The sequence below is a fragment of the Pelodiscus sinensis genome, chromosome 25, assembly GCF_049634645.1.
Source record: "Pelodiscus sinensis isolate JC-2024 chromosome 25, ASM4963464v1, whole genome shotgun sequence".
Taxonomy (NCBI): Eukaryota; Metazoa; Chordata; order Testudines; family Trionychidae; genus Pelodiscus; species Pelodiscus sinensis.
Window position 1 is genome coordinate 20,686,434 of NC_134735.1, and position 13,567 is coordinate 20,700,000.

At 56.5% G+C, this 13,567-nt stretch overlaps 1 long non-coding RNA gene across 4 annotated transcripts in view; it reads right to left on the reverse strand.

Annotated features, from left to right (window-relative positions):
- Nucleotides 1-5,593: 5,593 nt before the first annotated feature.
- LOC106731587 (uncharacterized) overlaps nt 5,594-13,567 on the reverse strand; it is a 52,455-nt gene continuing 44,481 nt past the window's right edge. Inside the window, exons 4-5 of one of the 4 annotated variants that reach the window (XR_012897561.1) lie at nt 11,706-11,857; nt 5,594-10,293 (exon numbers count right to left, since the gene is read on the reverse strand). This is a non-coding gene — a long non-coding RNA (uncharacterized LOC106731587). The remainder of the gene's footprint in view (nt 10,294-11,705; nt 11,858-13,567) is intronic. The other 3 variants (XR_012897560.1, XR_001367847.3, XR_003088211.2) reach the window with 3 other exon arrangements.

A 13,567-nucleotide genomic window follows, 5' to 3' on the forward strand; every position in this document is an offset into this window, starting at 1 on the left:
TGCTAGCGGGCTCCCTTTTGCCACCTCCAAGCCATCCCTCTCGGCCTCGGTGAGGTCATCTTGTGGCCGGCAAGGTTCAGGGGCCGTGCCGTGCCACAGGAGCCCGTCTCCCAGCAACCGCGCCGGGGCCTCGGCCTCAGGGCTTAAGCCCCGAGCCCAAGCGCGAAAGCTCCAGCCGGGCAGGTGTCGCTCCCCTCTCACCTCTACGCCAGCTGAGACTGTAAGGGATGAATTGCGTCCCGGCTGCCCTTGTGGGTGGGAAAGGGCAGGAGAAGTCCTTTTTTTCTTTCTTTCTCTCTATTTTAGATTCACTTTTTCGAAATAGGGCGTGTGTACTGCGAGGAAGTATGGCCATTAGTCTGAGGCAGGGTCTCCTAATGTGGATGCTATGCTGTGCTTAGAGCCCCAGGAATCCCTGGGTAGTAATTGCTTTGAATGGAGGAGCTGTTTTGAAATTGCAGTAGCGGCGTGACCACACTGCTGCCATTCTGAAGTAGAATTTCGGAAGTGGTGTGATCTCTCGTGGACTGAGGTTTACAAATGTCGAAATAAGGAGTCCGTTACTTTGAAATTGTTTTGAAATTATTGGCTTGCTGTGTAGACGCTTGCATAGTTATTTTGGAATAAAGGACGTTATTCCAAACCACGCTGCTGTGCAGACGTTCCCTTCCAGTCCTAGGTCACAACGCAAACCCCTGCACTCCAGTGCAGTGTCCCCTGTCACAACTGCTTTCTTCGCCCACACTCCCTCCTGCACCCCAATCCCTTACCCCCAGCTTCCTTCTGAACCCAACCTCCATCCCAGACCCCACACCTCCTCCATTAATACCATGGAAGAGTGCAGCCCTCGAGCACTTTCCAAATTCTGGGGATGCCCCCCATGAAACATTACTGCCCACCCCTTCACTAGAACTAAGTGAGACAGACCTCCTGAGTCCTGACAATTTCTCTGTCTCTGTCTCTCTCTCTCTGCAGAGTTCTTAACAAAGGAAGAATATACAGGCAGTCCCCGAGTTACGCGGATCCGACTTATGTCGGATCCGCAGTTACGAACGGGGCTTTTCTCGCTCCATAGGACTGGAGGGCGGGACGCCCAGATGCGCTGCAGTCCCGCCGCCCCCGTCCTCGAGGGTGAGAAAAACTGCTCCACGTCTCCCTGGTCTGCTGGGGGGGGAGCCCCCCCCCAGCAGACCAGGGAAACGCGGAGCAAAGCTGCGGAGCACGCCCACAGGGGGACAGCCCAGGCGCGCCTGGGATGTCCCGCTGCGGGCGTGCTCCAAGGCTTTGCTTCCTGACTTCCTGGTCAGCAGACCAGGGAGACGGAGCAAAGCCATGGAGGACCACGTCCCACCACCCGCGTCTCCCTGGTCTGCTGGGGGGGGGGTGCAGCTAGTGCCCCCCCTCACCCACCAGCAGACCAGGCTTTTCTTGCCTACGCCTGGGGCAGAGCAGCTGGGGTGCTGCTGGGGTGCTCCAGTAACACCAAGGAGCGGCGCTACTGGAGCAACCCAGCAGCACCCCAGCTGCTCTGCCCCAGGCATCCCCAAGTCAGCCGCTGCTGAAACTGACCGGGGGCTGACTACAGGAAGCCTGAGGCAGAGTTGCTCTGCCCCGGGCTTCCTGGAATCAGCCGCTGATCAGCCTCAGCAGCAGCTGACTTGGGGATGCCTGGGGTTCTTAAGTTGAATCTGTATGTAAGTCAGAACTGGCGTCCAGATTCAGCCGCTGTTGAAACTGATCAGTTTCAGCAGCGGCTGATGCCAGTTCTGACTTACATACAGATTCAACTTAAGAACAAACCTACAGTCCCTATCTTGTACGTAACCCGGGGACTTCCTGTATATTAAAATTGTATGGCTAGCCTGTGCCCCCTAAGGGTACGTCTACACTACAGCGCTAATTCAAACTGACTTAGTTCGAATTAGTTAATTCGAACTAAGCTAATTCGAACTAAGGGATCCAGCCAAAAAACCTAGTTCAAATTAGCATTTTGCTAATTCAAACTAGCATGTCCACATTGAGTGGACCCTGAACCGGGGTTAAGGATGGCTGGAAGCAGTGCCGGCAGGGCAACAGATGAGGACTTAGAGCATGGAGCTGATGTCTCAGGCTAGCCGAGGGCTGTGCTTAAAGGGTCCCGACCCCCACCCCGGACAGACAGTTCTCAGGGGTGCCCTGCTTGCAAAGCAGTCCTGGCTTGGAGTGCCCGGAGTGCCCACACTGGGCACATCACACCACTCGGCCATCAGCCCAGCTGCACTTGCCGCAGGCTGCCATCTGGGGAGAGGAGGCAATTGGGAGGCTGCAGGAGAGCTTCCACCCCCAGAAGTCCGCAGAGCCAGCCCAGTCCTCCCCATCAGGGGCTCGTACCCCATTCCTCCCTCACCTCCTTCCACTTACCCCTCCCTAGCCCCCCTTCCTGATGTACAAAATAAAGGACAATTGTGTTCAAAAATAGAATCTCTTTATTGAACAAAACTGGGGGAGACTGGGAAAAGGAGGTGGGAGAGGGGAAGAGAAAGGGTGGGAGAGGGGAGGGCAACTAAAATGATGAGGGGTTTGGAAGAGGTCCCATATGAAGAGAGGCTAAAGAGACTGGGACTGTTCAGCTTAGAAAAGAGGAGACCGAGGGGGGATAGGATAGAGGTCTATAAAAGCAGGAGTGGTGTGGAGAGGGTGCATAAAGAAATGTTCTTCATTAGTTCCCATAATAGAAGGACTAGAGGACACCAAAGGAAAGGAATGGGTAGCAGGCTTCAAACTAGTAACAGAAAGTTGTTCTTCACAAAGCAAAGAGTCAACCTGTGGAACTCCTTGCTGCAGGAGGCTGTGAAGGCTAGAACTAGAACAGAGTTTAAAGAGAACTGAGATAAAGTGATGGAGGTTGGGTCCATGGAGTGGTATTAGCCAGGGGGTAGGAGTGGTGTCCCTGCCCAAAGTTTGTGGAAGGCTGGAGAGGGATGGCACGAGACAAATGGCTTGGTCACTGTCTTTGGTCCATCCCCTCCAGGATCCCTAGGGTTGGCTGCTGCCGGCAGACAGGCTACTGGTTTAGATGGACCTTTGGTCTGACCCAGTACGGCCATTCTAAGCTCAGGGCTCAGGGTCGGGGGTCTCAGTGGACCACCTTGATTTTCATGCACACCTGCTCCTGGGTGGCCAGGCTGGCAGCTCTCCTGCCCTAGACGGCCACTTTCCTGTGCCTAGTGCGGAGGTCGTGGACGAAGTCCACGATGTCTGCACTAGACCAGGCGGGTGCCCACCTCTTGCGGTCCCGGGCAAGCTCCCGGGAGCCTCCAGCCTGGTCCCGGAAAGAGGGGGAGGGCTGGGGGGCATCGGGTGGCTGGCTCGAGCCGTGCCAGGTGCAGGGTCTGCTGGCTGGGTGCTGGCAGGCTTGCACCTGGCACGGGCATCGTAGCCAGCCCGTGCCCCTTTAAGGAGTTTGGGGCCGGGAGGGGGGCAATAGAGTTTCCCTGTGTTGGCCAGAGTGGCCACCAGGGCAAGCTGGGGAGGGCTAGCCTCCCACTAGTTCGAATTAAGGGGCTACACACCCCTTAATTCGAATTAGTAAGTTCGAACTAGGCTTAGTCCTCCTAGAATGAGGTTTACCTAGTTCGAACTAAGCGCTCTGCTATTTCGAATTAAGCTCGAACTAGCGGAGCGCTAGTGTAGCACCTATGTAAGTTAATTCGAACTAACATCCGTTAGTTCGAATTAACTTTGTAGTGTAGACATACCCTAAGGGTATGTCTACACTACCTCGCTAGTTCGAACTAGGAGGGTAATGTAGGTATACCGCAATTGCAAATGAAGCCCGGGATTTGAATTTCCCGGGCTTCATTTGCATAAGCGGGGCGCCGCCATTTTTAAATCCCCGCTCGTTCGAACCCCGTGCCACGTGGCTACACGGGGCACGAACTAGGTAGTTCGAACTAGGCTTCCTAGTCCGAACTACCGTTACTCCTCGTGGAAATTCAAATCCCGGGCTTCATTTGCAATTGCGGTATGCCTACATTACCCTCCTGTTTCGAAATAGGAGGGTAGTGTAGACATACCCCAAGTGACTTGCCACAAGATGTCAGTCTACGTCAGGGTTAGAGCTGAGTGGGGTCTAATATTGATTGAATTTTCTTTGTATGTAGGAATTAGGCACAGTGCTCCTGTCAGCTAATTGCTAAGTTATCTGCAAAAAACTAGAGTATTCAAGTGCCTTATTAGCTCCCAGAAAGAGGTGATGTGTGTGGGGGGAGGGTGGATAGTGTTGACCCCCTCTCCCCCATTTGCTGCTTGGCTTATACTGAGCATGCTCAGTAACACTGCTGGAGCCATGCTTCTCAGCCTGCCCCCCCCCCCCCATGCCCTCACTTGCCCCCCCTCCCAGTGTGGCATGCACAGCCCCCACCAAAATCTGAAATGGTGCCCCTGGAAAACCTCCTTATAGTCCTGATGCATGATACGCGGCTCCCAGATATTTGGAAAAGGCTGGTGAGTTTCCTGGTATTTGTGCCTCTTGGTGGGATGCCGTCAGGGTCTGGAGACTTGCCTGTGACAGCTACTCGATGGCCTCAGCAACCTTGTCTAGCAAAGGAGTAATGGCGACGAGCAGCCCTGTGGCATCTTAAAGCCTAATAGGAATATACATCCAGGGTCACAAGCTTTCGTGGGCAAAACCCACTCTTGAGAAGGGTTTGCTCCTGCAGGGCAGGAAGCGAACTGGCGGCATAGTTGGACAAAGGGACTGGCAGTTCAGGAGACAAAGAAGGTTCTCTGCCCAGCGAGAGACACTATTGCCCTGCCTGTAAGTAGTCAGTTGCTGTCTGCTTGAGGACAGCGGCCGCACCACTGTGCCATACACAGCATGGAGACCTTCAGAGAAGCCTTCATGTCATGCTTGTCAGCCGCGTCCCACTACTCTACAGCCTTCTGCTCCCACCAGTTGTTGTTCAGGATCCTTCATTGCAGTTGCAGCGCACGTTTGGCCTGAGGGTACCTGACCTTTTTCATTGCTGAGTCCTTGTCCAAGATGCAGTGATGGGCAATGTTCACATGTGTAGCGTACATGGTCTCCAGTGGCGGGTTTCTCTCAGGGTCGGTCCCATCCAACCAGTCTTGGTGTTTCTGCCTTACTAAAGGTACGTCTGGACTCCAGGCTTTTGTCGACAGAAGTTTTGTCAACAGATACTGTCGACAAAGCTTCTGTCGACAAAGAGCGTCTAGACTACATTCAGGTCTGTCGACAAAGCAAGCTGCTTTGTCGACATGGTAGTGTAGACGCAAAAGACAGTTTACAGGCAATAACACCTGTCGACAGAACTCTGTCGACAGAAGGTGTTTTGCCTTGTAAAATGAGGTTTACCAGCATCGACAAAACTGCTGAGTTCTGTCGATGTTATGTTGACAGAACTCAGCGGTAGTGTAGACACAAGTATAGTTTTGTCGACAAAAGTCCACTTTTGTCAACAAAACTCTGTAGTCTAGACACACCCCAAGTTAAGACCCTTGGAGGCCATATTATAAGGGACAGCACTGAACTTCTGACAGGATGTGCCAACGTCTGTGAAGGTTTTTAAGTCTCGGCTTGACACAGCCCTGGCTGGGTTGATTGAGTTGGGATTGGTCCTGCCTAGAGCAGGGGGCTGGACTTGATGACTCCTGAGGTCTCTTCCAGCCCTGAGGTTCTATGACTCTAAGGTCTCTGGGACCTCAGTTTCCTCAGTCTCCAGTATCGGTTTTGACTTCATTTGCTGGGGTCTTCCATGGCAGCCACATTGATCATCTTGGGGGCAAGTCTGAAGCATCGCCTGGGAGGTGCTTTGGTGAAAAGTGTAGTGACCTGAGCCTTCTCACTACCCCACGGGCTGTCCAGCATTTGGCGTCTCTCGAAGAGTGGGAGATGCACACATCTTTAATGCCTCAGCATGTTTTGACCTGGCAATTGGGATGCATCTGTATTGTCATATATTTATTGGCCTGCTGGAGAACTATGCAGCTAATAGTGAGACTGAATTCTGCACATGTGAAGAGAAATGGTTGGCCTTTGGAGTTCAACCTTTCAGTGCTGCGATGGCCTAACCCCCTGCTGCATGGATCAGCGTCGGCTCCCACACAAGGACTAAAGTCTAAAAAGACAGTGAGTTTGTCCCACAGTAGCAACCCTCTGATGACCTGCTGAGATCTTCATAAAACATCCCCTTGGAACCTCTCTGCTGTCTGTGGTGGTCGTGGGGATGACCCTTGCATGAGCTGTCCTCAAGCGGTTCTTCTCCCCAGCAGACTCGGTGTATTCCGAGTCACGGCGGGGCGCTCATGCTGGCCATGGTACCAAGGATGTGATCTTTGCAGCCCAACAAATACAAGAGAAGGCTTATGAATGGAACAGAGATCTGTGCATGGGGGCTGTTGACCTGCCCAAGGCCTTTGACACAGTGAATTACGAGGGCCTATTTCAAATGCTTAATGAATCTGGGTGGCCAGAGAATGACGACGGTCATCTGCTCATTTCATGATGGCTTCAGGGCCCTGGTGTGGTGACTCCTCAGAAGCCTTCCCAGTTACCAACAGCACCGAACAAGGAGACATAAAGACTCATCTTCTTTTTGCCATTGGCCATTTGTTGTCTTTCCAGCCAGGCTCTTATTTGCATGCTAGGACTTTGGCAGAGGTGTATACATCTGGTTCTGATTGGATGGAGGAGGGGTGAAGGTCTAATCAGTCTACAGTGACTCAGGGCCTAAACCAATCAGACAGCTATTAAGACAGCTCCTTTGCTGATGACTGACCCCTCCACTCAAGGACATTCAATGTATAGTTGTCCGCTTTGTCTATGCCACAAAATGCTTCAGTTCACACTCAGCCTGACAAAGACGGAAGCAGGAGGTTACAGACCAGCTCAGTCTTGGACAGCCCTCCTACCAAAGAAACCACACAGGCTCACAGGAGAATACTCACAATTTATTACCCAAACAAATCCCCAGGAGAGAGCAGCTCCGGACTCTCCCAGACAAGTGCACTGCTCTTGTTAAAAAAAGACCCACCCTCCCGTGTTCACTGCACCCCCCCACCCCATGTCAGTTCCTCACCGCGCCCAGGTCCAAGCGACTGAGATCCGACAGTTTGGGCCTTGGGAGCAGGTGCCCATCTGAAATTTCCCAGTCCTCAGACATTCCTCCCAGCCCCAGTCCCTGGTCCCAAGTGTCCAGCACAACCCAGGCCCCCATTCACTCTGTTCCCAGCTGTGCTCAGACTCAACAGGAAGCAGCAGGTACACACTGTACACCTCCGACACACACCCACATATACACATTGCACAGACATGACATCCAGGAGACCGCTTGTTTACATGGTAAGAACAATGCTAAATCCAGTATCCTTGTTCAAGCACTAGGTAGCCATGAGGGCCAGAATCTGCTCTCATTTCTACCGGTGTAAAATTGGAGTGACTCCATTCATTGTAATGGATTTACACCAGATCTCACCTGGTATCGGAATCCAGCAATAACTTGTTTTGTAAATTCAGCAGAGGATCGGTGCTTAGAAAAACATCAGATTGGTCCTAAAACCGTTTGTATTGGTCCCACCAACGCATGTGTGTAAGGGTCCTTCCACTGGGCTTTGAGCAGCTGGTGTTTCAAGTTATGGGCTGATGCTTGAAATCTGAGATTCTAGGCTGGCGCTCTACAGGGCAGGCAGCTTCTGTTTATACCAAGCTACCAAAGCACAGTGGAAATGGGGAGGTGAGATGACAGCAAGATAGGGATGGGGTGGCTTAAAGGCTCTGATAAATGAGCTGTCCTGGATAGCCATCAGTGCCTGGTACCCCTGGAAAGTTGAGACTGGCACAAAGGGTCTGTTTGTCCTGTAGGTAGTTTGTGAGAAACGAATTCTGAAGTCCAGGCCAAGCTTTCAGGGCAGCGGTGGGTAGATGCCAGCCTGAGGGCCAGCTCTGGTTCGGCAGGGTTAGCAGCTGGGGGACTGCCACCTCTATATTTAGCTGTGCTTCCGCAGGTATGGGTACCTGCAACTCTCATTGGCCATAGATCGCCATTTCCAGCCAATGGGAGCTGCAGAAAGAGGTGTCCTGGTTCCTGCAGCTTCCATTGGCTGGGAATGATAATCCACGGCCAATGGGAGCTGCGATTGCTCGTACCCACCAGGGGCTAACACTGGCAAACGGCCATCATCTTATTGCCTGCCCCTGCGTTAGGCGCTGCTCTGCGAGTGGCCCTGTCACGCTTTGACATGCCCGGCCCTGTGCATGGAAGGGCTCTGGCCCAGTGGCACGGTGGTTCTTGCCTCTAACCAGGGTCAGCACAGATGGGGGGGGCAGGATTTTTTAAGGACTTTAAGGGGCTCAGATAGCAGGTGCTGGAGATGGCAAGTGGCAGCACAAAGTCCTTCCCAGTTAATTCAAAGCATCTTGTTCTTTGTGACACCCTCGGCCAGTCCCTCCAGAGGCAGCCGGCAGGAACCTCGGCAGCAGTTCTGCGATCCCAGCATCTGGGGCACCTCAGACTTTGCCGTCGCACTGGCGGCAGGGAGAGGCCAGTGAAAACGAAGCGCCAGGGCCCCGGGAAAGGACCCACATGGGGCTGTAGCCCCCTCGCACCCAGAGCACTGAGCACGGCTGCAGGCCCCAGGGCCGGACTGGCAGCATTGGCACCGAGAGAGCCCGCTCTAAGGAGGAGCCCGGGGGCACACATGAGCGGGGAAGGCCTGAATGTGAATTAATTCCCTCCCCAGCCGGAATCTTGCAGGCCCCTCCCAGACCTACGGCCCCTGGGCGCCCCAGGCCAGGGGGATCTACAGCAGGTTGCCGAGCCGATCTCCAGGGCCAGGGCTCCTGGGCTCCCCTGCAGCACAGCGGCAGGCGCAGGCGGAGAGGGGCCGTGCTGAGCCGGACCCCAGGGTCCTCTGTCCCAGCGCAGGAGGCAGCGCTCGCTCCACCCCCGCCCCCGGCAGCGCCAGGGCAGCCCCCGTGTAGCTCAGCCAAACCACGTCCCTTCCTTTTGCCTTCCCTCCTCGCGGGGCAGGGGCCAGGCACAGTGCGGGGGTCCTGCTGGGTCTGCAGTGAAAAGCAGACGTCAAATCCCCCCAGAACCTGAGTATTGCCTGCCCCCCCCCCCCGGGCCATTCCTTGCTGCCTTGGCCGCTGAGAGGCGACCGGGGGCTACCCCCCCTCCCCCGGATAACACCGCAGTCTCCCTGCAGAGGGCAGCGTGTTGCCAGCAGACGAAGCACCGTCCGGCTCTCTGCGGCTGCGGAGGGTGCGGTTTGCTGCCAAGCCCACAACCCCCCTTCCCTCCCTGCAGAAGCCAGCGGCCGCTCCTCCTGTGCCAGCCCCTCTCCTCCCCAGTGCCGAGGGCTGGATGCTCCCGTGGGGCTCTGGCAGCAGCCATGGTGAGGTGACAGAGGGGGCACCCCAGAAGGGGGAGGTAGTTGTGCACCTTATGCCCACTAACCACCAGGGGGGGCGGTGGGTGCTGCATGGGGGGGGCGCAGGCGAGCCGGCTCCCCGGGGATGCTAAGCTCTGTGGCTAGGAGTCAAGGACGCTCGGCATGGCCTGCAGGCTGCTTCGAGACGGATGAAACTGCCAAACCTCATCCCCTTTGTCTGGCACGCGCCGAAAGGGAGCCAGGGCTGCGGCAGCCTGACCCCGCAAGTCGCAGGGGTTAAGCATGAGCAGGGCCCGGCCTAGGAAGGGTCACGTCTGTTTGCCGGACAAGAGGAGAATGTGCCACAGCCTCCTTCTGCGCCGGCCGCCCCAGCCTGCTCCGGGGCCCTGCCTAAGGATACGGGATCATCTCTTAGAAAAGACAAGACAGGGGACTTGTGCTCAGAACATCACAGTGAAGGAGCCTTCTCCGCGCGGAACAGCCGGGGGGCTAGGCGCAATCCCGGCACGGAGACGCTGCGGCCGCAGCTCCGTGCAGCTGCTTGGGTGTGGCCCAAAACGAGCGCCCGGCTCCTCAGTCTGTGTCCTCAAACGTCACCGCAGAGACGGGTCCCCGCAGGGATTTCCCCCGCCTGGCCACACGCGTGGCTGCTAGTCCCCCGTGAGGCGCCTCTACGCCCCCGCTCCCGGGAGCACAAGATGTTCTTGCTGCATAGCACCAAGGGAAACCCAGCTCTCCAGGCCCCACCAGTCAAGCTGTGTCGATGCTCCGCGGTCTCGCCTTGCCCCGCTGCTCAGAAATGCATCCCGGGGCGGCGTTACGATGTGTCCTTCAGCTCTGGGCTTTGCGGCTGCTGCGGGGGCACCTCTGTGGACGGGGACTGCATCTCCTGGGACCGGTCTGTGGAGAGCAAGAGAGGCAAGCGCCATGAAACGCCCTGGAAAGCACAAATGGGGCCAGCACGGCCTGGCCCCAGCCCATCCCCTACTCCCTGCCGCCCCCCGGCAGCCCTATCCCCCTGCACCGCAGTCCTAGTCAGCCCCCGCCCGCTGGCTTCCCAGCTCCCAGCACTTTGCCCTCAGGCCCCCCCACTTCTGCCAGCCCCAGGCATCTCCGCCCCCTGACTCCCCCCCGAAGGGACTGTCTCTTGGGCTTATCCAGAGGGTGTCCTGGCGCCCTTTCCACGCACAGCCACGCCACACTGACCCCCGCCGCAGGAGGAGCCACCAGGCCAGGCTCCCCTCACATGGGAACGGGGTGGAGAGCGCTGGGCCAGCGCTGAGTGTGTGCTCTGGCAGGGCACCCACCATGGCCACCGGGCACTGCTCAGCATGTGGGGCAGGGAGCATCTGTTCGTGCTGCGTCTGCAGAGCGCCTGGCGCCACTGGGCCTCGGCTCTCACACGAGCCATAAACCCTGGAGAGCTGCCTGGCAGATCCAGGAACCAATCCATGCAACAAACCTTGGTGCCAACTCTGCCCACGTATATACACCAGCAACACCATCACAGGACCTAACCAGATCAGCCATACAGTCACTGGTTCATTCTCCTGCACATCTACCAACGTAAGGTATGCCATCACGTGCCAACAATGCCCCACTGCTATATACATCGGCCAAACAGGACAGTCCCTACGTAAAAGAATCAATGGGCACAAATCAGATATTAGGAATGGCAACATACAAAAACCTGCAGGGGAACACTTCAATCTCCCTGGACACTCAATTGCAGATCTCAAGGGAGCCATCCTGCAGCAAAAAAACTTCAGGACGTGACTTCAAAGAGAAACTGCTGAGCTCCAGTTCATCTTCAGGTTTGACACAATCAACTCTGGATTAAACAAAGACTGTGACTGGCTCGCTAACTACAAAAACAGCTTCTGCTCTCTTGGAATTCACACCTCCAGATCAGCTGCTAGAAGTGGGCCTCATCCTCCTTGATTGGATCCACCTGGTCATCTCCAGCCTGATCCTGGCCTGCATATTTCTACCTGCCTCTGGAAATTTCCACTACTTGCATCTGACGAAGTGGGTCTTTGCCCATGAAAGCTTCTGCTCCTACACTTCAATTAGTCTCTAAAGTGCCACAGGACTCCTCGCCACCTTTGCCTGGCAGAATAATCCCACCTAACAATGCCCATTGTCCCTGAGGGAGTGAGGACAGTGGTCCAGCCCCCAGCTGTAACCACTAGCCCATGTTCCTAGGCAGTGTGACCCCTGCCCCGTCTCCAGGGACCCCAGCCCCACATTCCTGTTGGGGCCCAGGGCGCAGCTCTCAGGCAGGTCCATTCAGCCTGAAGCCTGGCAGGTACCTGAGCTTAGAGACATTTCTGCTAGTTTCAGAGGCAGGTCGGAGGGGCTGACGCCGGCCGGCGAGCCCAGGATGTCAGGGAGGGCGTTCCTGCGACCGGTCCTCCCAGAGGATGCGAAGTCCAGTACAGGCTCCACCTCAGTCATGCTTTCCCTAGAAGGCACCTCAAGTCAGGCCGGAAATTCCCACTTCCCCATCCCAGCCCCGGGGCCTGACAGGGAGCACAGCCCCTTCGGAACAGGCTCGCTAGCAGCCAAGCAGGGAGGGTGCTCGAATGGCAGGCGCTGACTCCGTGGGCCTGGTACCCTGCCCCGGCAGGGCTGGAGAGCAGTCGCAACCCCCACAGCAACCCACCAGGCTTGGGGCACGCACAGAGCATCGGCCCTGCTCAGTGGCAAAGCATGAGGCAGAGAAATCCTCTGTCCTGCCCACACCCCCGGGCCTAGGGTGGCCGTCTGGCTGGGTCTGCTACGGGCCGGCTTTTCCCCCGGGGCTGGGACCAGCACCCCACGGTGTGACTGCCAGGCACGTGGGCTGCTCTCCGCCCTGTGCCTCGTGTCCCCGGTGGGGCTGCTGTGCACCCGGGCTGCACATCCCTTGGAGCAGGGAAGAGCCTTCTGTTTACTCCACCCTGCCCCTGCCTTTGGGTCCGTGGAAATTCTGCGCCGTGGCACCGGTGGGGAGATGGTTAAACACAGGCCCCCTCGGCGCTGCTGCACTGGGAAGCAGGACAGACTGTGTGTGTGTGTGTGTGTGTGTGTGTGTAGGACAGACTGTGTGTGTGTGTGTGTGTGTGTGTGTGTGTGTGCATGTGTGTGTGTGTGTGTGTGGAGGACAGACTGTGTGTGTGTGTGTGTGTGTGTGTGTGTGTGTGTGTGTGCGTGTGTGTGTGTGTGTGTAGGACAGACTGTGTGTGTGTGTGTGTGTGTGTGTGTGCATGTGTGTGTGTGTGTGTGTGTGTGTGCATGTGTGTGTGTGTGTGTGGAGGACAGACTGTGTGTGTGTGTGTGTGTGTGTGTGTGTGTGTGTGTGGAGGACAGACTGTGTGTGTGTGTGTGTGTGTGTGTGTGCATGTGTGTGTGTGTGTGTGTGTGTGTGTGGAGGACAGACTGTGTGTGTGTGTGTGTGTGTGTGTGTGTGTGTGTGTGTGTGGCCCATCTAGTCCATTTGGCTGTGACCCTCTTGCTCACTGGCCCTGGGGGGACTGCCCCCCACTGAGTGCCCTGCAGGGCATAAGAGGCAGGAGCCAGGATCCCCACGGCTGAACTGGGCTCTAGCTGGGGCTATCACCACTTGCCCCCGTGTGATTTGGTACAGGAGGGGCTGGGCCGTTGGGTAACAGCTTCTGCTCCCTCCTGGCAGGGGACGCACTTGGGTTTTCTCCCCCCATTCGTTTTGGGCCTGGCCTACACCTACGCATTTCGAAATAACGGGCTTCTTCCTCCGACTCCTGGACCCTCATTCCACGAGGAGTGAGGGCGGTCGGGGGAAGAGCGCTCCCCTCGGCGTCCTGCTGTGCCGACCGCGCTCAGCTCTTTCCACTTCAGCTGGGCAACTGATGTGGCTGAAGTCACGCAGCTTAATTCGACTTTGGCCCTGCGGCGCGGACGTGCCCCTCCTGTCCCCTCAGTCGCAGGATGGGACTTCCATGCTAGTGACTGACGAGGGCTGTCACCTGCCTGGGTTTCCTAGGGCCGTGCCAGTTTCTTGCTGGGCACGTGGGGTGAGCTGAGCTCCCAGCTGCTTACAGCCTGGCTGGCAGCGTGTCCTGTGCTGTGGGCGTGCAGCCATCCCCAGCTGTTGGGGACATGGAGCCCTAGTCCTGCCTCCAATGCCCCCAAGTCTCTGGTAGCCCCCTCCCAT